Raw genomic sequence first — 22,899 nt, 5'->3', positions numbered from 1 at the left:
AAGCACTAGGGTTACTATAAGATGATCAAACATGGTCCTTGTTCCACAAACATCTCATGGCCTAAGGAGGAAAGAGAACAAGTATCAAAACCCCATTTTGCAGATGGGGAAGCTGAGGCATGGAGAAACACTTTCTCAGTGTTACAGAGCAGGCAAGTTGCGCACCGTGGTCTGGTGGTTAGAGCACGGGCCTGGGAGTAAGAAGGACCTGGAACCTAATCCTGGCTTCACCACTCATCTCCTGTTTGACCTTGGGCAAGTCACATCACTTCTCTGTGCCTCAGTTACCTCATCTTTAAAATGGGAATTAAGACCGTGAGCCCCACGTGGGACATTGACTTGTGTCCAACTCAATTAGCTTGTATCTACCGTGAGGCCTAGTATAGTGTCCGGCACCTAGTAAGTGCTTAACAAATAACATTAAAAAAAAAATGGGAGAGCCAGAATTAGATCCCAGAACCTATGGCTCCCCGTCCCAGGCTTCTTCCAAGAGGTGACGCTGCTTCTCCAGCAATCCCTGCTTAGAGAGTGGGAATTTGGTTCTTACCGGGGCTGGGGCCTTCCTTCTGAAGGAAAATACTCACCAGGAACCCACTTGCTCTCTCATCCCCTTCAAGCCCTTAATGGGCCATAACCACTCTTGGGAAAAAAGAAATCTGCAAATTACAGCCTTTATTAATTTTCAGCTAAAAAGGATTTCCCAACATCCTTCTTATTACACGTCTCACGTATAAAGACGTCCGCCATCAGCCTCCGGTTCTGGCCAAGTAAGAGGAACTGGGAGACGGTTTATATTCTAATTTCACACAGCAGCATCCCCCAGGTGTACTGTCAGGGCTTTCCTGTAGATTACTGGCAGGATGAGCAGCCTGCAAAATATGCTCGCCATACTGTACCTTCGTATTAATTACCCAGCATGATGAAGTGATTTCTTGGTGATAGCAAGGGATGCGATCCTCGGGAGAATCATTAAATGGAACGGGCAACTCAGCACTCTCCTCTTGTTCAAAGGGATGGACTGGGTTTGGAAGAGGGTGGATACAAGTGAGAGATATTTCCCCCTGATTTTGCCAAGGGGAGGCCTGGCGTGGTCCAGCTGGTACTGGCTGTGGGACTCCACCACAGCTAAAGCTTATCCAACATCTTCCTTTCCTTTCCATCCAACGCTTCCATCCCAGCGAGTCTGTGTCTTCTGGATTCATTCATTCATTCAATCATATTCATTATAATAATAATAATGGCATTTATTAAGCACTTACTATGTGCAGAGCACTGTTCTAAGTGCTGAGCACTGTTCTAAGCGCTGATTTATTAAGCATTTACCAAGCACTGTTCTAAGCACCTGGGGAGATAGACAATAATCAGGTTGCCCCACATGGGGCTCACAGTCCATCAGTCAGTCGTATTTATTGAGCGCTCACTGTGTGCAGAGCACTGTACTAAGTGCTCTTAATCCCCAGTTTACCGATGAGGCACCTGAGGCACAGAGAAGTTAAGTGACTTGCCCAATGTCACACAGCTGACAAGTGGCAGAGCCGAAATTAGAACCCACGACCTCTGACTCCCATGCTCTTTCCACTGAGCCACACTTATTGAGCGCTTACTGTGTGCGGAGCACTGTTCTAAGCACTTGGGAAGTATAAGTTGGCAACATATGGAGACGGTCCCTACCCAACAGCGGGCTCACAGTCTAGAAGGGGGAGGCAGACAACAAAACAAAACTTATTAACAAAATAAAATAAATAGAATAAATATGTACAAGTAAAATAAATAGAGTAATAAATATGTATAGACATGTATACAGGTGCTGTGGGGAGGGGAAGGAGGTAAGGCGGGGGGGATGGCGAGGGGGAGGAGGGGGAGAGGAAGGAGGGGGCTCAGTCTGGGGCAAGCCCTTACTGTGTGTCAAGCACTGTTCTAAGGATTGGGGTAGATACAAAATAGAAAAACAGTGTAGCTTAGGGATAGAAAGGATGATCCATCGTCGACTCCTAGGCTTGCCCACCCCAGGTCTCTGACCGGTCCAGAGCATATCCGGTCCGGCTTGAAAAGGAAGATGAGGAGTCCAGTTTGGGACACACTGAGATTGAGGTAGGGGTGCGATATTCATATATAGAAACGTGTGGAGGCAGAAGGACATGTGCATTAGATGAATAACGATGATCATAATGGTGGTTTTTGTTAAGTGCTATGCACTTAGCACTGTACTAAACCCCAGGGTAGACATAAGTAGATCAGGCCAGATGCAACCCTGTTCACAGAGGGTCTAGTCTAACAGGTATTGAATCCCCATTTCACAGATGGGGTAAATGAGGCACGGAAAAGTTAAGTGACTTGTCCAAGGTCACACAACAGACAAAAGGTCGAGCCAGGATTAAAACCCAGGTCCTCTGACACCCAAGCCCACATCCTTGTTCCGGGGCCACACTGCTCGCCTACTTAGCGGTGAGGTAACGTGTCTGATAATTCTGTTGTATTGTAATCTCCCAAGCATTTTGTAAAGTGCTCTGCGCAGAGTAAGTGCTCTATAATCACCACTGATAGATTGATTGATTGATGTTACCCTTCAAAAGGGAGGAAAAAAGAGAGGAAAGGAGAAAGGGAGGGAAGGAGAGCAGAGAAAGGAGGCAAAGAGAGAGTTGATTAATGATATTGAGTGCTTACTGTGCACTGAGCACTATGTTAAGCAGCCGACTTCCAGAAGTGGCACAATCTAGTGGAAAGAGCAGGGTTCTAATCCTAGATCAGCCATTAGCCTGCTGTGTGACCTTAGCCAAGTCACTTAGCTTCTCTATGCCTCCATTTCCTCATCTGTAAAATGGGGACTCAATACCTCTTTTCCCTCCCACTTAGATCGTGAGCTAGACTCCAACTTGATTATCATGTAAGCAGCATGGCTCAGTGGAAAGAGCCTGGGCTTTGAAGTCAGAGGTCATGGGTTCAAACCTCGGCTCTGCCACTTGTCAGCTGTGTGACTTAGGGCAACTCACTTCACTTCCCTGTGCCTCAGTTCCCTCATCTGTAAAATGGGGATTAAGACTGTGAGCCCCCCGTGGGACAACCTGATCACCTTGTAACTTCCCCAGCTCTTAGAACAGTGCTTTGCGCATAGTAAGCGCTTAATAAATGCCATTATTATTATTATTATTACCCTTGTGTTTGGAAAAATGTTCAACACAGCGCTTAACAAATTCTATAATTATTTGGCACGAAAACCTAAATAATAACAATTACTATTATTATTGTTCTAGATGCTCAGATTGAAGTTAAGGACATGGCCTCTGCTTCCAAGGAGCTTTTACAATTTAATGGGGAGGAGCAGCGGAGGAGGAAGAAAGATGATGGGGCCAAGGGAGAGGGAGAACTGGGTAAAAGAGACAGATGAGAAAAGACAAAGAAAAAGAAGAATGAAACTGAGAAGGAGGGAGAAGTTTGAAGACAGATATCTTGTAAACAGCTCAAGTCTAGAGCCAGACTCCTGAAAGGCTGATTTGGTCTGTTAGCTCTTGTCTATGACCATTTCAGAAGCAGCGTGGCTCAGTGGAAAGAGCGTGGGCTTTGGAGTCAGAGGTCATGGGTTCAAATTCCAGCTCCACCAATTGTCAGCTGTGTGACTTTGGGCAAGTCACTTCACTTCTCTGGGCCTCAGTTCCCTTCACTGTAAAATGGGGATTAAGACTGTGAGCCCCCCGAGGGACAACCGGATCACTTTGTAACCTCCCCAGTGCTTAGAACAGTGCTTTGCACATAGTAAGCGCTTAATAAATGCCATCATTATTATTATTTGAGTTGAGGAGTTGCCTTGGTGTTTCTTGCTACTCATCTGCTGCATGATCTTGGGCAACTCATTTCACTTCTCTGGGCCTCAGTTACCTCATCTGGAAAATGGGGATTGAGACTGTGAGCCCCACGTGGAACAGGGACTGTGTCCAACCTGATTTGCTTGTATTCACCCCAGCGCTTAATACAGTACCTGGAAAATAGTAACAGCTTAACAAATACCGTTATTATTACTGTTATTGTCTGCTGTGTGACCTTGAGCGAGTCATTAACTTCTCTGGGCCTCAGTTACCTCATCTGTAAAATGGAGATTAAGATTCTGAGCCCCACGTGGGACAACCTGATTACCTTGTATCCACCTCAGCACTTGGAACAGTGCTTGGCACATAGTAAGCACTTAACAAATATTATTATTATTGTTGTTATTTCTTCAGATGAGCAAACTGGGAGAGGTTTTTGATTGTGCTTCGATCACACACGCCCCGCTGAGGGCAGAAAAGGCTGCCTGTGGGCAGTCTGGGACACAGCGTGGCCCAGGGAATTTCCCCCAGGGTGTGTTGAGTTGTCTAGACCTGCCTTACCACTAGCCTGTCTCCCCATGTGGGCTCCCTTGGCAACACTGTGCTGCACTTTCAGCTGGGATGATAGCACCTTGGCTCAAATGCCACACACTCCAGTGCTCACCTTTAATGAGCACTTCATCATCATCATCATCAATCGTATTTATTGAGCGCTTACTGTGTGCAGAGCACTGAACTAAGCGCTTGGGAAGTACAAGTTGGCAACATATAGAGACAGTCCCTACCCAACAGTGGGCTCACAGTCTAAAAGGGGGAGACAGAGAACAAAACCAAACATACTAACAAAATAAAATAAATAGAATAGATATGTACAGGTAAAATAAAGAAATAAATAGAGTAACAAATATGTACAAATATATATACATATATACAGGTGCTGTGGGGAAGGGAAGGAGGTAAGATGGGGGGGTGGAGAGGGGGAGGAGGGAGAGAGGAAGGAAGGGGCTCAGTCTGGGAAGGCCTCCTGGAGGAGGTGAGCTCTCAGTAGGGCCTTGAAGGGAGGAAGAGAGCTAGCTTGGCGGATGGGCAGAGGGAGGGCATTCCAGGCCCTTTCCATCCATTTCTCCACTCCAGTCCCCCAGCCCCTCTTATTTGAGAAGACACTCCTGCCTCCCCTCCAATGGGTTGGAGAAAGAAACACAAACCACCCCTTAAGGCCCTGCTCCTTTCTAGAGACGTTTTCTGGAGAAAATAGAGTTTCATTTCTTGGAGGTGTTTTGTTGACAAGAAAATGGAAAGCATGTGTCCTTGCTTCCTGTATTGTACTTCCAAGTAATGAAAGTATTTAAGAAGGTACAATTATGATCTTGGCAAGCACCTGAGGCTCTTGGAAGTGTTTTTTCACACTGAATAAACACTGCAGTTAATCTGTTTACGTTACACTGTACGGAAAAGCTTTCTACAACAAAAGGCTATAACCATCCTTTGGTTTTCTTTTCTGGTTTTTTTTTTTTTTAAATGTCGCCTTAATAATTTGTTGAAAACGATTCAATTGTCTCTGTTTCCAGGATAACCAGACAGAAACAGGTTTGGGAGACAGGGAGGGCGATCGGGAGGGATAGATGGAGGGGGAGGGAGAGAAAAGATGAAAGGGATGAAGAGATGGAGGGAGAGAAAATATGAGGAAGGAAGAGAGGAAGGGAATGAGAGAGGAAGCAAAGGCTAGAAGAAAGGATGAAAGGAGAGGGAAGGAGGGAGGAAGAGAGGGAGGAGGAGGGAAGAACCAAGGAAAGAGAGAGGGAGGTAGAAATTCTTATTATCTAAGAAATGTCTCGGCTCAGTGGAAAGAACATTGGCTTTGGAGTCAGAGGTCATGGTTCAAATCCTGGCTCTGCCACTTGTCAGCTGTGTGACTTTGGGCAAGTCACTTCACTTCTCTGGGCCTCAGTTACCTCATCTGTAAAATGGGGACTGTGAGCCCCCCGTGGGACAACCTGATCACCTTGTAACCTCGTCAGCACATAGAACAGTGCTCTGCACATAGTAAGCACTTAATCAATGCCATTATCATTATTATTATTATTATCCCATCCCATTCCCCCGGATCCCACTTCTTCACCTCCACACCTTACCACTTCCAGAGAACAATTAAGATGTGACTAAGCTTTTGGCTTCCCGCATCCTGTTAGTTTTGGTTAACCACCATCCACGCACGCACCTCAGGACCGGCTGTCCAGCTGTGGATGGACTCACGGCTGCCTCAAAAAACCCAAACGAGTGGCTCTCTGTCCGGGGGTCTGCAGGCCCACTCTATCTCAATAAACTGCAGCATTATTTCTCGGGAGCCCTTTGCTCGATGCTGTCCGTTTGCGATCAGCTGCCAGGTACATGGTGACACAGAAAGCCTCTAATACTGAGAGATGAGCTAAGGAACAATATCGCGCTCATCGGCTTCCTGACGCTTTTCCCTGAGTTTACAAGTGGGCTCAGCCAAGCCGGCGTACCGCTGTGGAGAGTCTTCCTGGGAAGGCGTGTTTCTGAAGAAGAAGACACCCGTGCCACAAGATCAAGTGAATTCAGAGCTTCTCCAAAGCATTAGAGTGGATAAAAGCTTTCGGTAAAGAATGGGGAAAATAATTGCAATAACAATAGTAATCATGGTAGCAGTCGGAATCGATGTAATACCTTTCTTTCAAAGAGATCAGGTGCTTTTAGAGATTTCATCTCATTTGTCATCCACTGATCCCTGAGGCAGAAGAGAGAATGGGTAATATTGCCCCCGATTTACAGAGGGGAAAACTGAGGCTCTGAGAGACTGTCTTGTGGCTCAATGGAAAGAGCCCGGGCTTTGGAGTCAGAGGTCATGGGTTCAAATTCCGGCTCCGCCAATTGTCAGCTGTGTGACTTTGGGCAAGTCAATTAATTTCTCTGTGCCTCAGTTACCTCACCTGTAAAATGGGGATGAAGACTACGAGTGCCACGTGGGACAACCTGATCACCTTGTATCCTCCCCAGCGCTTAGAACAGTGCCTTGCACATAGTAAGTACTTAACAAATGCCATTATTATTATTATTATTATATGCAGTCAGGGCCAGCTTCAGAAAGTAATGGAGAAAGGTGGCCACCTTAAAGGGCCGCAATATGGGTGGGGGGCAGGGGCTGGTGATGATTTCTTCCTCTGAATTTTGAAAGTGTGACAATAATAAGGATGGTATTTATTAACAACTCACTGTGTGGCAAGCACCATGATAAGCACTGGAGAAGAGACAAGTTAATCAGGCCAGGCAGTCCCTGTCCCACATGGGGCTCACACTTGAAGTGGAAGGGAGAACAAATATTGAATCCCCATTTCACAGATGAAGAAACTGAGGCACAGAGAAATTTAGTGACTTGCCCAAATCACACAGCAGGCAAGTGGCAGAGCCGGGATTAGAACCCAGGTCCTCTAGGCTCCCGGGCCCATGCTCTTTCCATTAGGCCACAACACAAAGTGGATCAGGATTCCTTCATTCCTTCCTCACTGCTCTCTTCCCTGGCTTCGTGCTCACAAGAGAGGTCTGGCAGGAGGAAGGTGAATTGTGAGGGATATTCGAAATCTGGCAGGCCTCATGCGAGGCTTTGCTCAGCACGAGCCTGCAGCATTTCCCCAGACCCCGGCAGGTTTTCCCTACAGGAACCACTCTCAAATCAACCCACGTCGATTAATGATGGCATTTATTAAGCACTTACTATGTGCAAAGCACTGCACTAAGTGCTGGGGAGGTTACAAGGCAATTAGGTTGTCCCATGGGGGACTCACAGTCTTAATCCCCATTTCCCTGATGAGGTCACTGAGGCCCAAAGAAGTGAAGTGACTTGCCCAAGGTCACACAGCTGACAGTTGGCGGAGCTGGGATTTGAACCCATGACCTCTGACTCCAAAGCCCGGGCTCTTTCCACTGAGCCACGCTGCTTCTCTACAATTGCACGTGCCTTGTCATGGCTTGGTAGAAAGAGCCCCAGCTTGGGAGTCAGAGGTCGTGGATTCTAATCCCGGCCCCATCACTTGTCAGCTGTGTTACTTTGGGCAAGTCACTTCACTTCTCTGTGCCTCAGTTACCTCATCTGTAAAATGGGGATTAAGACCGTGAGCCCCACGTGCGACAACCTGATTACCTTGTATCTACCCCAGTGCCTAGAACAGTGCTTGGCACATAGTATTCCCCTAGTGCTTAGAACGGTGCTTTGCACAAAGTAAGCGCTTAACAAATGTCATTATTATTATTATTATTATTATTATTATGATTATAGTAAGTGCTTATAGCACCATCATCATCGTCGTCTTATTCTCAGCCCACCCCGGCTTGCCTGTGTGCTCAGAATCTCCCAGACTCCCAAGCTGGGCCCATCTTGTACAGGGGTCCAATCAATCAGTAGTACTTATTAAGCACCTTCTGTGTACAGAACACTGTACTAAGTGCTTCAGAGAATACAATACAATGGAGCTGGTAGGTCCAGTCCCTGCCCACAACAAGCTGGCAATTTGGAGAGGGAGACAGACACTGATATAAATAAATAATTTTTGTAAAAGACAAAGACAAAATGAGGAGAAAATAAAACCAAAAACAAACAAAGGAAAAATACAACACCAGCCCCAGAGTCCCTCCGTTGGCTGGCAACAAGAATACGACACTGAAAATATTCAACCAGTTTGGTGCTCTTTCCCTGAGCCTAAGTTGCCTTCCCCACTTGGCTTCGTGAGAAATGGATGGTCATCCCATATACCAATCTGCCAGGCCCTAGCATCTCTTCTGCACTAGGTGCTGATACTGGTTTCTAATTTTCCATTCAGCAGGACAGAAAAATCTAAAGAGCCCGACTTTCACATACGTGCAGGGACCTGAGAAAATCCAGTCTCCGCTGTGGCTTTACATTTGTTCCGTTCAGGTTAACAAATCCTTCCTCTCACCTACTTCTACTGGGAGCAGCTTTGGGTTGGGAAGAACATTACGTTCAAAACCTGTAGCTTTAAAGTCACTAGAAAAGTCAGAAGAGACGACAGCCGCTACAAAAATCCAAACCCTTGTCCCTTTTTTCCCCATTGGCTGTGGAGGGATGCAATGACTTCCAGCCACTTCCCTTCTCAAAAGCCACCTTCCCTCCTTACCCCCACCTTTCCGCATGTCCTCTAAAGTTTGTACCTGTCAGCATGAAATTAAATAGAGATACACCCCCATTGCGGGAGGGGAGGCCAAGAGCTTGGGTAGACCACTGCTTTCATTTCATGACGGTCTGGGGTCTTTCGGGCACTATCCCACGCTTGTCGAGTTATTGAATCTAAAGGGGGGAAGAAATTGGTAAGTCTACCTATGCTTCAGTCCCAGCACAAAGCATTCCGTGTTTAAGTATAGAAAAGAAAAGCATCGGGGAAAAGCTATGCGGAGGAGAAGAACAGCCGAGAGGCAGGGAGGGAGGCAAGACGGGTGTCAGGGGACTGATGACTTTCGTGTCGTGTCCTATTCTGTGTTTAACTTTGTCTGCAACCATGGCTCATATTTCTTCGTGGGATTCGTCCCCCATCTAACAAGCCCTCCCAGGAGTCCAATGGCCCTTCCAGGAAGCGTGCAAGTGCTGCTGGAAGTATGGCAACTTTGAAACATTAAAGGGGAAAAAGAGTCTCCCTCCACGCCATCATCATTTTTAAAAAAGGCAATTGGTGTCGCCTGAAGCGGGGGTGAGGAAGCCCAATTAGACCACATTTCATTCAAGTGTCAACAACTGGAATAATAATAACACATGAAGAGGTGGCCAGATAATCGTGCTTGGGCTGAATATTTTTGTCAATTCAAGGCTTTCACGACCTGTTCGCATTTACCAGTCGCCCCCCTTCCCTTCCTTTCCTTCAGCAGAAGCTCCCACAGGGCTGCGGCCCCATTTGGGTCAGTCAGGGCGATCCAGAAAGCAAAGGCAGGTCTCCATAGGCTTGGGAATGCATAGCTAATAATCAAACTAATTGCTGGCAAACCCGATCAGGTTTCATTCCAGGTAAGGTGCTGCTTCCCTGTTCCTCTGCACTCCTCCAAGATCCAGTTAGAATGACCTCCGTCTAGTCGACAGAGCCACAAGGTAATCTGTCCATTTCAGAGCAGGCTTCATTTTTTTCAAATCCGAGTTGGCTACTACATCTAAATAACTAAATAATGTGGCTCAGTGGAAAGAGCACGGGCTTTGGAGTCAGAGGTCATGGGTTCAAACCCCGGCTCCGCCAATTGTCAGCTGTGTGACTTTGGGCAAGTCACTTCACTTCTCTGTGCCTCAGTTATCTCATCTGTAAAATGGGGATTAAGATTGTGAGCCCCCCGTAGGACAACCTGATCACCTTGCAACCTTCCCAGCACTTAGAACAGTGCTTTGCACATAGTAAGTGCTTAATAAATGCCATCATTATTATTATTATAACTCTTGATGACACATACTATATAGACTTGCATATTTGCGCACCCTACCTTGTGCAAAATTTTTGCAACCTCAAAAGAGGGGAGGGGATACTAGGTGGAGAATTAACTCTAGTGATAAGGGGAGCCAGAAAAAAAAAGAGAGTAAAAAAAGGAGGAGAGTCAATCAAGGAATTTCTCGAGCACTTACTGTGTGCAGAGCACTGTTCTAAGTACTTGGAAGGGAGCGATACAGCCGAGTTGGTAGACACATTCCCTGTACACAATGAGCTTACAGTCTAGAGAGAGAAGTTTAGAGGCCCCTTTGAAATTGTGTCTCAAGTGAGTTAAACAGTAGTCACTCGGTATATTATAGTGACCCACCTCTCTTTTCCTACTCCTTCCCTGGAGCACCCCATTTTAAAGATGAAGCTTCCCTTTCCAGGAGGAAGCCTTTCTCCTTGGTGTTACCACGTCTCACTGCCCCTCCTTACTATGGCTTGTGCCACTCTGCTTAAAATCACTGGAGTTATGTGCCAAAATAAATCAATAAATAAATCTTTCTTTTCCTCCTCAAGTATCAGGCATGGGGAGGGGAGGAATTCTGTGCTAGAGGCAATTATGCAGGTAAATGTGGTAGAGAGCCAACTCGTTACAAATACAGTTGCTATAAGAATAGCATTAGACAACACAAGCGTGTTGTCCAGGCATCGTCTTTCTACTGAGCATTTCTAAATCCTGTATTATTGCTTACGGTTCACGAGATCCTATGGGCTGCTCAGATCTCAGTCCGATGTGCATATGGGTTAAGGAATCAAACTGAATTCCAGAAGACAGATCGGAAGCCCCTTGTCTCCTTCGTCATATGATTCTAGACCGGAAAAGAGATGAATTATGCGTCTTGGCCACCAGAGAAAGGAGACAACAGGACTATCTTTACCGGCCTTGAATTGATTTAGTAGCTTTCCTCTCAACTACCATATCAGCTTTCTCATTGGTTCTTCCAGCTTCCCCCCTCTTCAGGGTCATCTTTCGAAAACCCAGTTCAGTACAGGTCTCACCTTTGAGAGTTTCCCATTTCCCGCTGCCTGAAGCAAAAACCTGATGGCTTCAAAGATTCCCACCAGGTTTCTCCTTCATAAATACCTACTCTCTTTGCTGGCTACCTCCCACCCTCAGTTAAGCATTTTCCATTCCTCCCAAATGAATCTCTTATTGTGCATTTACACTTGACTCTCACATTTCTCATTCATTCATTCATATTTATTGAGTGCTTACTGTGTGCAAAGCACTCTACTAAGTGCTTGGGAAAGTACAATATAACAATAAACAGTCACATTCCCTGCCCCAAATGATCTTACAGTCAAAAGGGGTGAGACAGACATTGATACAAATAAATAAAATTACCGATATATACTTAAGTGTTGTGGGCAATTCCAGGCTCACAACCTTTTCCTTTCCTAGAACTCATTCCCCTTTCAAACTCACCATAGTTCCATTCCTTCTAAGATTCATCACCTTAAGGAGGTCATCAGGCATTGCACAATGTCAGAGAGTAAAGGTCGGATTATAAAGGACCACAGGAAGCATATCAGTCCAACAAAATCTCACCAGGATCATGGACTGGGGGTTTTGTGGGCAGGACATTATTTATCTACCCCATGTTTTACAAGTATTTTCTGAGCACGTGCTGTGTGCAGAGCACTGTACTAAGTGCTGGGGACAAGCACAAGAGAGTCTGTCTATCATTCAATCAATGGTATTTATTGAGCATTTACTGTGTCTGGAGCACTGTACTAAGCACTTGGGGGAGTACAATACAAAAGAGTTAATAGACACATTCCAAGGAGCTTACAATCTAGAAGGGGAGACAGACATTAAAATAAGTTACAGTTATGAACATAAATGCTGTAGGACTGAGGATGGGGTAAATATCAAATGCTTAAAGGGTACAGATCATTCATTCATTCATTCAGTCGCATTTATTGAGCACTTACTGTGTGCAGAGCACTGTACTAAGCGCTTGGAAAGTACAATTCAGCAATGAAGAGAGACAATCCCTGCCCACAACGGAAGTGAATAGGTGACTCAAAAGGGAAAGGGAGTAGGGGAAATGAGGGGAAATTAGTTGGGGAAGTCAGAAGATACAAACCTTGCCATCAGGGAGCTTCCACTCTACATTTAAATCCCACCCTGGGCCCAAAGATCTCCTCCACCATGTTATTTGCTCAGAGCCATCCCCAAATCCCCCAAGACTCATTCACAACTGCCTTGGAGCAAAACAAACCCTGGAAAGACCACTGCACTGGATTCTGTGTCCTTATGTTGAGAGCAAGCTACCCCTTTCTAACAAATATACTGGAGACCAGCAAGGAGGAGGGAGGGTGGTTGTTGTAGGCCAAACCAGTAGCACCATAATCAATTCCTTCCCGCAGATTCTCTATCCCAAAATCTCTGTCTCCGTGACTGGACTGAGCTCATCCATCGTTTACAACGGGAGACTCCATCCATCTGTGACAGATATTTCCTCATAATGGTCTCTAAATTTGAATTTCAGGAAGCTGGAAGGAACAGAACGATGGAGAGCCCCAGGAGTGGAAATTAAATCCCCGCCGAGTTCTAATACAGTACAATGGCTTTCCAAGCACGATGCAACCTGACTTATTGGTTTGTCAAACCGATGAACGGGGCCTGTTCGTCCAGCTACTTTGGAGTTGGTCCACTGGATTGAACCTCTTGTTTACCCAGCAGAGGTTTGGGCTTTTGGAACGCTTTAAACCGGGAAGAAAAAAAGGTGTCTATCTCTGTTGTCAAAGAAAAAGAGGTAGAGACGGAGTTCTGGTTGTTTAATGAAGGCACGGCATCATTTCAAACAAGAGATTTCGGATTAGTTAACCCCACCAACATTACTCCCAGTAAAACACGAATACCTGTCAGCTCCCCATGCAGAAACTCCAGGGCGCTTTCACCCGACGGCAATAAGTTTCTTCGATTCGGGATCTGTGATCGGGAAAATGTAAAGTAGCTAGAGCAGACGCTTAATACCGGCAAGCAGTAATGTAAAGAATCAGAGTGGATCCAGCTGGATTATCCATTAAATAAAAGGCAGGGTCTGAACACTGAGTGAATTTTTATATGTTCACATTACAACAAGCCAGTCAAAGATTCTCACCCCTGGCACTGAAGAAATGATGCAGGCATCTTTCTCATGCTGATACTTTCAATAAAATCATTCCCAAGAGGGCTGGAGGAAAACTCTCTCTCTCTCTCTCTCAATAAAATGTGAAACCGTCTGTATTATGAAAAAGCATACTAATAATTTGATAGTGTTCTGGAGTCGCTTTCATAAAGCTTTTTTCTCGAGTTTTAATATTATCCAGCAAGTCCATCAGATTTCCATGGCTTTATTGGAAGGAGAAAGGTACTGCATGGATTTGTGCGTCTGCCTCGTGTAGGTCAACAACTCGCCTATCGACAGAGACGACGTCGAAGATAATGTGTTCCAACACAGCCTGCCTGTAATGAAGAGGCAAACCAAACAGTTTTTAATTTTAATAACCCGCCGTGGCTGGGACGTCTCCTCTCGGGCAGTGATCTGCTAAATATTCAGAGCGCGCCTCTCTCCGGAAAAACGCTCCTCTCTTCCCTTCTTCTCCGGTCTGCTGCAGAGTTTTCCAACTCCGGGCGGTGCGGGTGAGGCTGATGAGCCCGTGCATTCAGAGTCTGACCGGAGAGGAGCGAGCAGCAGGCTGTCATGAGTGGATGCGTGCAGTCAAAACAATTAATGTCAGTTTATGGGGGCTTTGGGAAACATATCGGCAGAGGGAATCCACATATGGCACGTCTTCTCTACACCTTTTGGAAATGGGGGGCGGTGGAGGGAGGGAGGGTTGTGCCGATGGTAAATTCAGGCAGAAAATTCAAAAAAAAGAACACAACAATGAAGTCAGGGGCGACTCTTCGCTCTCTCTTTAAGGAAGGAAAACTGGTTCTGGATGCTGGTGGCTGTTCAAATGCCCCTCTCCCAGACTGTGATATTTGGCATTATCTCTCCTCCTCTCTTCCCTCTGAGGACACTTGCTGATGCCTAGGTGACTGGCAGAAAAGAAAAAGAAAGAAAAAGTAATCAGCAAACGTGATTCACCAAAAAACATCTTCTCCCCGGGATGACCTGATTGAGTCACTCGGTAACCTAGCTCTCCCTTGACCCCTTTTCAAAGACGGCTTTTAAGTCTGCCATGTGCCCAGTTTCCTCTTGGGTATCGTGATGGAAATTGGGTCGGTGGGCATCTGGGGTGGGGACCAGGGTTGCCACCTGCTGTGAATGTTTTATATGAAAGGGATGACTGCCTTCTCCGTGCTCCTGACCCTAGGATGTGTGGTGAGCTGTAGTCAATCAATCGGTAGTATTTATTGAGCCCTTAGTCTGCGCAGAGCCCTGTTAGCAATGAAAATACACTTCTATAATCTTACTAAATACATTTAATGCAATCAATTCATCAATTAATCAAATTCATTGAGCCCTTACAGTGTGCAGAGCACTGTATTAAGCACTTGGGAGAGTATAATATAGCAGACTTGGAAGACTTTGTCCTGCCCACAAGTTGTCTTCACTCTTGCTGTGGAAAGGGGCACTCCCGCTTTCCAATTCCAAGGTGTTCAAGGTGGGTGTCGCCGTGGATACCAGAAATGAGGTCCCTGAATCCTCTCTGTTGGTCCCGGGGAAGGAGGGGAGGTGGGAGAGAGGCTCCTTCCCCATCTGAGAAGCAGAAGCAGTGTGGCTCAGTGGAAAGAGCCCAGGCTTTAGAGTCAGAGGTCACGGGTTCAAATCCCAGCTCGGCCAATTGTCAGTTGTGTGACTGTGGGCAAGTCACTTAACTTCTCTAAGCCTCAGTTGCCTCACCTGTAAAATGGGGATGAAGACTGTGAGCTTCAAGTGGGACAACCTGATCACCTTGTATCCTCCCCAGTGCTTAGGACAGTGCTTTGCACATAGTAAGCACTTAATAAATGTCATCATTATTATTTCAAGAGAAGCAGCGAGGCACAGTGGAAAGTGCAGGGGCTTTGGAGTCAGAAGTCATGGGTTCAAATCCCGGCTCTGCCAATTGTCAGCTGTGTGACTTTGTACAAGTCACTTCACTTCTCTGGGCCTCAGTTCCCCCATCTGTAAAATGGGGATTAAGACTGTGAGCCCCCCTTAGGACAACTTGATCACCTTGTAACCTCCCCAGCACTTAGAACAGTGCTTTGCACAAAGTAAGCGCTTAATAAATGTCATTATTATTATTATCTGACTGATCCCTGAGCATTTGGCTTACTGCTCTGCGCATAGTAAGCACTTAATAAATGTCACTATGATTATTATTATTATCTGACTGATCCCTGAGCATCTAGCTTACTGCTCCAGTTTCCAGCCAACGAAAATCTCAAATCCCAGTTTCAGTGTACAGTCTATGACCTCTTGGATGTTTTCCCTTTCAGCGTCACCAGAGTAAGAGCACAGTACAGATCCTCCTCTCTTTGAGACGTGTGAAACGCTAAGCCTGGGATGCCCAGTCCTTAGTTAGACAAGTGAGGCAGGAACTCGGGTGATAGGCACACTCAGTGGTATGCCAGGGGCAGCGGCGTAAATAAACAATGATCTTTTCCTCTTGTTTGAAAGAAGAACTTAATTTTCCCTACCAGGTGAGAACAGTGAAGTGCACACAACCTGAACATAATGGCTTGGTGCTCAGCTGTTCCGCTCAAAGCCGAGTAAAGAGCTCTGTTTGTGAAAGAACAGCCGAGAAAGGGAACAGGAGAGCCTTCTCTCTTCTCTCGATACCCGGCGCGGCCTGAAGGATAATTGCTGGGCTTCACCCTCCCAATGGACCCATCTCCATCAGTACCGCAAAGGACGGGCCTTGAAAATGCAGAGAAGAGCCAAGAGCTTTTAAAGGGGTCGGGAGCTTGGGATGCGTGGGAAAATGGCACCTCTTCAAGTTCGGTCGTCTTTAGGAAACGGTGCTTATGTTGGGTGTGGGTTCTAAGAGGGAGGACAGTCTGAGAACAAGGACTCTCCACGGGACGCAGATGTGAGGACACTCCATTAACCCTTCTTGCCTTTTACCAATCGGTAAATTTGCCTCTCACAATCATGCCCTCACTCGACGAGCCAGAGGCAGACCATTCAGTGCTGAGCACAGACAGAAAGTGAGGTCATTTAAGAGCAAACCAACCCCCATAGATTGGTGGCTCTTTAAGATGGGGGATTTCACCCTTTGGCTTTAGCAGGCCTCCTAGGTGAGCACGCTTCAGAGACAGATGAATGAATCTGTCGAGTCAAAGTTGAGTAGTCTGCTTCTTCCTTCCTGGTGGGAAGTGGGTTGTGCATTGTGGGATTTGGGGAGGAAGAAGGAGGGATTCTAGGGGAAGAGGAAGTGGAGAGTGGGAAAACGGGAGCTCAAGGAAAGCCAGCCGGAAAAAGTAGCTGAGGTCAGGGGAAGCTAAAAGAGTTCACGAAAGCAGGAGGATCAAAAATGCAAAAAAATGGGGATTAAGAGTGTGGGGATATGGAGAAGGCATTCTGCATGGCTGAGAACCACCAAATCCAAACAGTAATAAAATTAATCAGAATAATCATGTGTACCTCAACAATAATAATGATGGTTTTTAGTAATAGTAATTCATTCATTCAATCGTACTTATTGAGTGCTTACTGTGTGCAGAGCACTGTACTAAGCGCTTGGGAAGTACAAGTTGGTAACATATAGAGACGGTCCCTACCCAACAGCAGGCTCACAGTCTAGAAGGGGAATCCCAGCTAAACTTTTATAATTTGGGGCAAATCACTAAACTTCTCTGTGCCTCCATTTTTTCATCTGTAAAATGGAGATTAAATATCCTTAACAAATACCACAACTATGATTGTTAGCATCAGAGAAGCAGCATGGCTCAGTGGAAAGAGCCCGGGCTTTGGAGTCAGAGGTCATGGGTTCAAATCCCAGCTCCGCCAATTGTCAGCTGTGGGACTTTGGGCAAGTCACTTCACTTCTCTGTGCCTCAGTTACCTCATCTGTAAAATGGGGATGAAGATTGTGAGCCCCCGGTGGGACAACCTGATCACCTTGTAACCTCCCCAGTGCTTAGAACAGTGCTTTGCACACAGTAAGTGCTTAATAAATGCCATCGTTATTATTATTATTTATTATTAACTGTTCCACCTCAACAACTTCCATCCAATGTTTCTCCCTCTGATAGTCCCTGGAAGTTTTCTGTGGGGAACAGGAAGGCAGATGATGGGAAGTAAGAATCAGAAAGCTCAGGCCCTGGATCCTTCACTTGGCTTGCAGAAGGAGGTGGAATGGGAAGCCATTGGCTTGGAATTTCCAGCTGGCAGCCTGAGGGGTGATCTCGGGTGGGATCGGTTTAGCTTAGGCTTTCTGAAGAGGACTGCTCTCAGATAGAAAACAGATTCCTGGTTCGAGAGGACTCAGACCCCGGGGCTTCCCAACACAGCCCCAAACCAAACCAGTTATGGACCAATCTCCACAGCGGGAAGTGGCATAGAGCTTCACATCGGCACTTTTGTGCCGACTGAACGTTCGTGTATTCACAAACACCTTGCAAACCTTGACTTATATACCCCAATAACTCAGCCCACACACCTCTTCATAGTCTCTCCACATTGTCTCCCCCTGTAGATTGCCACTTCCTTGTGGTCATGGATAATGTCGACCAACTTCTTTATTGTACCCTCCCAAGTACTGAGCAGCGTGACCTAATGGAAAGAGCATGGGCTTGGGAGTTAGAGGACGTGGGTTCTAATCCCGACTCTGCTGCTTGTCTGATGTGTGGCCTTGGGCAAGTCACTTAATTTCTCTGTGCCTCAGTTCCCTCATCTGTAAAATGGGGATTAAGACTGTGAGCCCACGTGGGACAACCTGATTACCTTGTATATACCCCAGCACTTAGAACAGTGCTTCACACATAGTAACATTGCTTAACAAATACCATCATTATTATACCATGTAAGTATACACAGTAAATTCTCAATAAATGCCATTAATGATGGATCTGCAAAGCCATTTTTCCTTCCAACTCAAAATTACTGTAGTGTCGGTCTCCTCTGTTAGACATAAAGTTCCTTGAGGGCCGGAATTATGCCTACTAACTCTCCTATATGCTCCCAAGTGCTTGCACAGTTCTCCATGGAAAGTATGACTAAATTGATACTAGTGGCTGATTAGACACTAAGAGAGTGAAAGCCAGTAAGCATCATCTGAACAACCTCTTCAGCTGAACTCTGACTAGAAAGGCACAAGATAGAATATAAACATTTCACAAGGTTTATTTGTGGCATAAAGGTTACCAAATCTTTGGATATGAACATATCCAAGATGAGAAAGACCATCCAAATTCAGAGAGTTAATCCCAGGGGCTGGAGAAGCTCTTTCGACGTCTTGAGTCCCTCCCCGTTCTTAACATTATGTGTGGTGGGTGGGATGTGGTATCTCACTGAGAAGCCAAAGTAGGGAAGCAGCATTGCCTAATGGTTAGAACATGGGTCTGGAAGATAGAAGGACCTGGGTTCTAATCCCAGTTCTGCCACTTGTCTGCTGTGTGATCTTGGGCAAATCACTTCTCTGTGCCTCAGTTCCCTCATCTGTAAAATGTGAGTTAAGACTATGAACCCCATGTGGGAAAGGGACTGAATCCAACCTGATTAGCTTCTATCTACCCCCAGTGCTTGACACATAGTAAGCTTTTAACAAATACCATTATTACTTATTTTTATAATTATTATTATTCGTATTCTTAAAAGATGTCCAGCCACAACCACCTCATAGGCAAAGAAATGTTCCTGTTCCACTCCTAGAAACCATGGTTCCAAAGGTGGGGCATAAAGGGAGGATAGTAATGGGGTGTCAAGGGAGAGATGGTTGGTTCTCCTCCATCCACCTGTCCCTACCATATCTGAACACCTTGGTCTTCAGGGCCAGCTCACCTCACATTCCCTATTTGTGGGGGCTGTCTGCTTAGGTTCTAAGTCATGCCAACTTGGGGTCCTGAAAAGAACAGCACAGTGTCTTATAGTCACAAATCACCAGAGCTTAGCATCTCTCAGAATCCTTTACTCAGTAGGGGTAGGGGAGGGGGTGCCAAGAAGAGGTGGAAGCCTGGCTGGAGAGTAAAGGATTAGGTAGGATGGAGGGTCGCCATGCCCACTGGCCCACTGTGAGAGAAGTTGTTAGCTGCCTTTATATTCATTAGGGGAAAAAAAAGAGGCCCTATTATTGGGGGCAGAAAACTTGGGACAAAATAATGGGTTGCCATAGCTCTGTTTTGCAACTAAAGACCCCAACACACAAACTCTCTCTCTCTCTCTCTCTCTCTCTCTCTCTCTCTCTCTCTCTCTCTCTCTCTCTCTCTCTCTCTCTCTCTCTCTCCATATCCAACTGAGAACTTCAGGCCAGAGCCAGGAAGAAAATTCAATTCTCCAGACCTCCCGTCTCTTTATTAGAACCACTGACTTGTTTTTCAGGCTTCCTTCTTCCAACGGTACTACAATTCCTTTGGGAAGTACCTTTGGTTTCACTGTAGACTTGCACTTTGAAACTAGAACAGATCATTTTAAAATCGAACACACACACACACACACACACATTTGCATACAAACACATGTGTAGACAGGCACACAAACACATGCAGGACACACACACAAACACACATACAAACTCCCTCTACTCTTTCGCTCATTAGATCAATCATTTAACAGGAATGCGGTCCTAATCCCATGGGCTCTTGCAAAACATTTTTGTGGAGCGATACCAAATTCCTAATCTCTCTTTCTGTATCTGGGCGCCTGAATGTCTCTTGCCGTGTGTCAGGTAGGGAACTGGAACACTGGCACCAACACAAAGGAAAATTGGGCAGGGGTTAATATATGGATATCAATCAGTCACTCATTTATTGAGTGCTTAATGTGTGCAGAACATTATATTGAGCAGTGGGGAGAGTACAACAGAGTTGGTAGATACGTTCCTGGTCTACAAGGAGCCTGCAGTTTAGATGGGAGACATTCATTCATTCAATCGTATTTATTGAGCGCTTACTGTGTGCAGAGCACTGTACTAACTGCTTGGGAGGTACAAGTTGGCAACAAATAGAGACAGTCCCTACCCAACAGCGGGCTCACAGTCTAGAAGCGGGAGACAAACAACAAAACAAAACATATTAACAAAATAAAATAAATAGAATAAATATGTACAAATAAAATAAATTTAAAAATAGAGTAATAAATACATACAAACATATATACATATATATATATATATATATATATATATATATATATATATACAGGTGTTGTGGGGAGGGGAAGGAGGTAAGGTGGGGGGATGGGGAGGCGGAGGAAGGGGAGAGGAAAGAGGGGGAGACATACATTAAAATAAATTACTGTCACACATGGTTGTAAGGGTGGGAAGAAAGAGAAAGCAAGTGTTTTGATGAGGTGCACAGAGACGCGGATGAAGGGGCTGGATTTTGAGAAGAGGTGGGAGATCTCGAGAAAAACCTTGGAAAAATGGGAGAGTTGAAAAACGGCAGGAGGAATGAGGGACTGAGAAGAACAGGGGAAATTTCAGGAAGTTCATGCCTATGTTTGCTATATATTCATCTATTTATATTTTTATATCTAGAATGTGGTCTAATGGATAGAGCACGGGCCTGGGAGCCCAAAGGACCTAGGTTCTAATACTGGTTCCTCTGCTTGTCTGTAATGTGATTTTGGGTAAGTCACTTAACTTCTGTCTGCCTAAATTACCTTATCTGTAAAGTCGGGATTAAGACTGTGAGCCCCACAGACTTTCCCATCACTAGGGACGGCACAACCACCTTTCCCATCTCACAAGCCCGCAACCTTGGTGCCAATCTGTCGACAAAGCCTGCCGACCTCACCTTCACAGCATCACCAAGATCCGCCCTTTCCTCTCCATCCAAACTGCTACCCTGCTGGTTCAATCTCTTATCCTATCCCGACTGGATTACTGCATCTGCCTCCTCTCTGATCTCCCAAACTTCTGTCTCTCCCCACTTCATTCCATACTTCACTCTGCTGCCTGGATTATCTTTCTACGTTCTGGGCATGCCACTCTGCCTCCTCAAAAATCTCCAGTGGTTGCCTATTAGCCTCCATATCAAACAAAAACTCCTCACTATTGGCTTCAAAGCTCTATTATCACCTTGCCCCTTTTTACCTCACCTCCCTTCTCTCCTTCTATGTCCTAGTTCACACATTTCACTCCCCTGGTGCTAACCTTCTCCCTGTGCCTCGTTCTCACCTGTCCCGCTGTCGGCCCCTGGCCCACATAATAATAATAATAATAATAATAATAATAATAATAATGGCATTTGTTAAGTGCTTACTATGTGCAAAGCATTGTTCTAAGTGCTTTCTGGCCTGGAATGCCCTCGCTCCTCAAATCCACCAAACAATCACACTTTCCCCCTTCAAAGCCCTACTGAAGGCTCACCTCCTCCAACAGGCCTTCCCAGACTAAGCCCCCCTTTTCCTCAGCTCCCCTCCCCTCCACGTTGTCCTGACTTGCTCATTTTGCTCTACCTCACAGCACTTGTGCATTTATGTAAATATCTATAATTTTATTTACTTATATTGATGTCTGCTTACTTGTTTTGATGTGTATATATCTATAATTCTATTTACTTATATTGATGCCTCTTTACTTGTTTTGACGTCTGTCTCCCTCCTTATAGACTGTAAACCCAGTGTGGGCAGGGATTGTCTCTCTTTATTGCTGAACTGTAGTTTCCAAGCCATTAGAACGGTGTTCTGCACACAGAAAGTGCTCAATAAATTCGATGGAATGAATGAACACGAATGTGGGACATGGATTGTGCCCAAACTGACACCTTGTATCAACTCCAGTGCTTAGAATAGGGCCTGGCACGAAGTCATTGCTCAACAAATATCATGAGGAAAAAAACCCACAAAACATCAACTTTGCAATAGCATTTGTTGTTGCTTGTTCACAAGAGACTGACAAAAAAGATAACTACACTATACAAAATTTCTGCATATGTGTATGTATATATACTAGGGCATATTATACACATCCCAAAATATACACATATATAGTATATGCATACCTATCTAAAATTCACACACACACATAACATATTTTCTATTTATATATAATTATATATATAATATTTCTATATTTTAATGAGAAGGCACCAACAAGTAGGTCAGAAGCTCAAATTAGATTTAGACACTGCTTTGAAGTAGGCTCTTTGGAGCAGCTGGATTCTTTCCTCCATCGCAACTTTCAAATGCAAAAAATTAAAAAATGATGCTAAGGTGGTGTGCTGGGATCTGGACTGGGCAGGCTACATCCAGCCACACTTTCTAGTGTAATTAAAGGTTTCAGCTGATCCCTCTCGACTGCAATTGTTACTTCCAGTTTGAATGAATAAATCACGTCCATCTTGTTAAGAATTAAAACTGGTCTCGAGGATTCCTCCTCCTCCTCCACCAGCCAACTCGGCTGTGGGGCCGAAATCTCTCCACAAGCGGCCCTCGACCTGCTCCAGGCCGCTCACACGTGGAAGCGTTTTCCCGGCTTTGAACCGAGGAATATGCAAATGGTGTCCCTGGACGCTCACTCCTGACCGGTGGCAAATG

At 45.5% G+C, this 22,899-nt stretch overlaps 1 long non-coding RNA gene across 1 annotated transcript in view; it reads right to left on the bottom strand.

Annotated features, from left to right (window-relative positions):
- Positions 1–13,000: 13,000 nt before the first annotated feature.
- Positions 13,001–22,899, bottom strand: part of LOC119932526 — a 48,457-nt gene continuing 38,558 nt past the window's right edge. The window contains exon 3 of the long non-coding RNA XR_005452331.1: positions 13,001–14,309. This is a non-coding gene — a long non-coding RNA (uncharacterized LOC119932526). The remainder of the gene's footprint in view (positions 14,310–22,899) is intronic.

Source organism: Tachyglossus aculeatus, chromosome 9, assembly GCF_015852505.1.
Source record: "Tachyglossus aculeatus isolate mTacAcu1 chromosome 9, mTacAcu1.pri, whole genome shotgun sequence".
NCBI lineage: Eukaryota > Metazoa > Chordata > Mammalia > Monotremata > Tachyglossidae > Tachyglossus > Tachyglossus aculeatus.
Note: the sequence above shows the minus strand (reverse complement) of the source record. Positions and strands in the feature narration are given on the sequence as shown.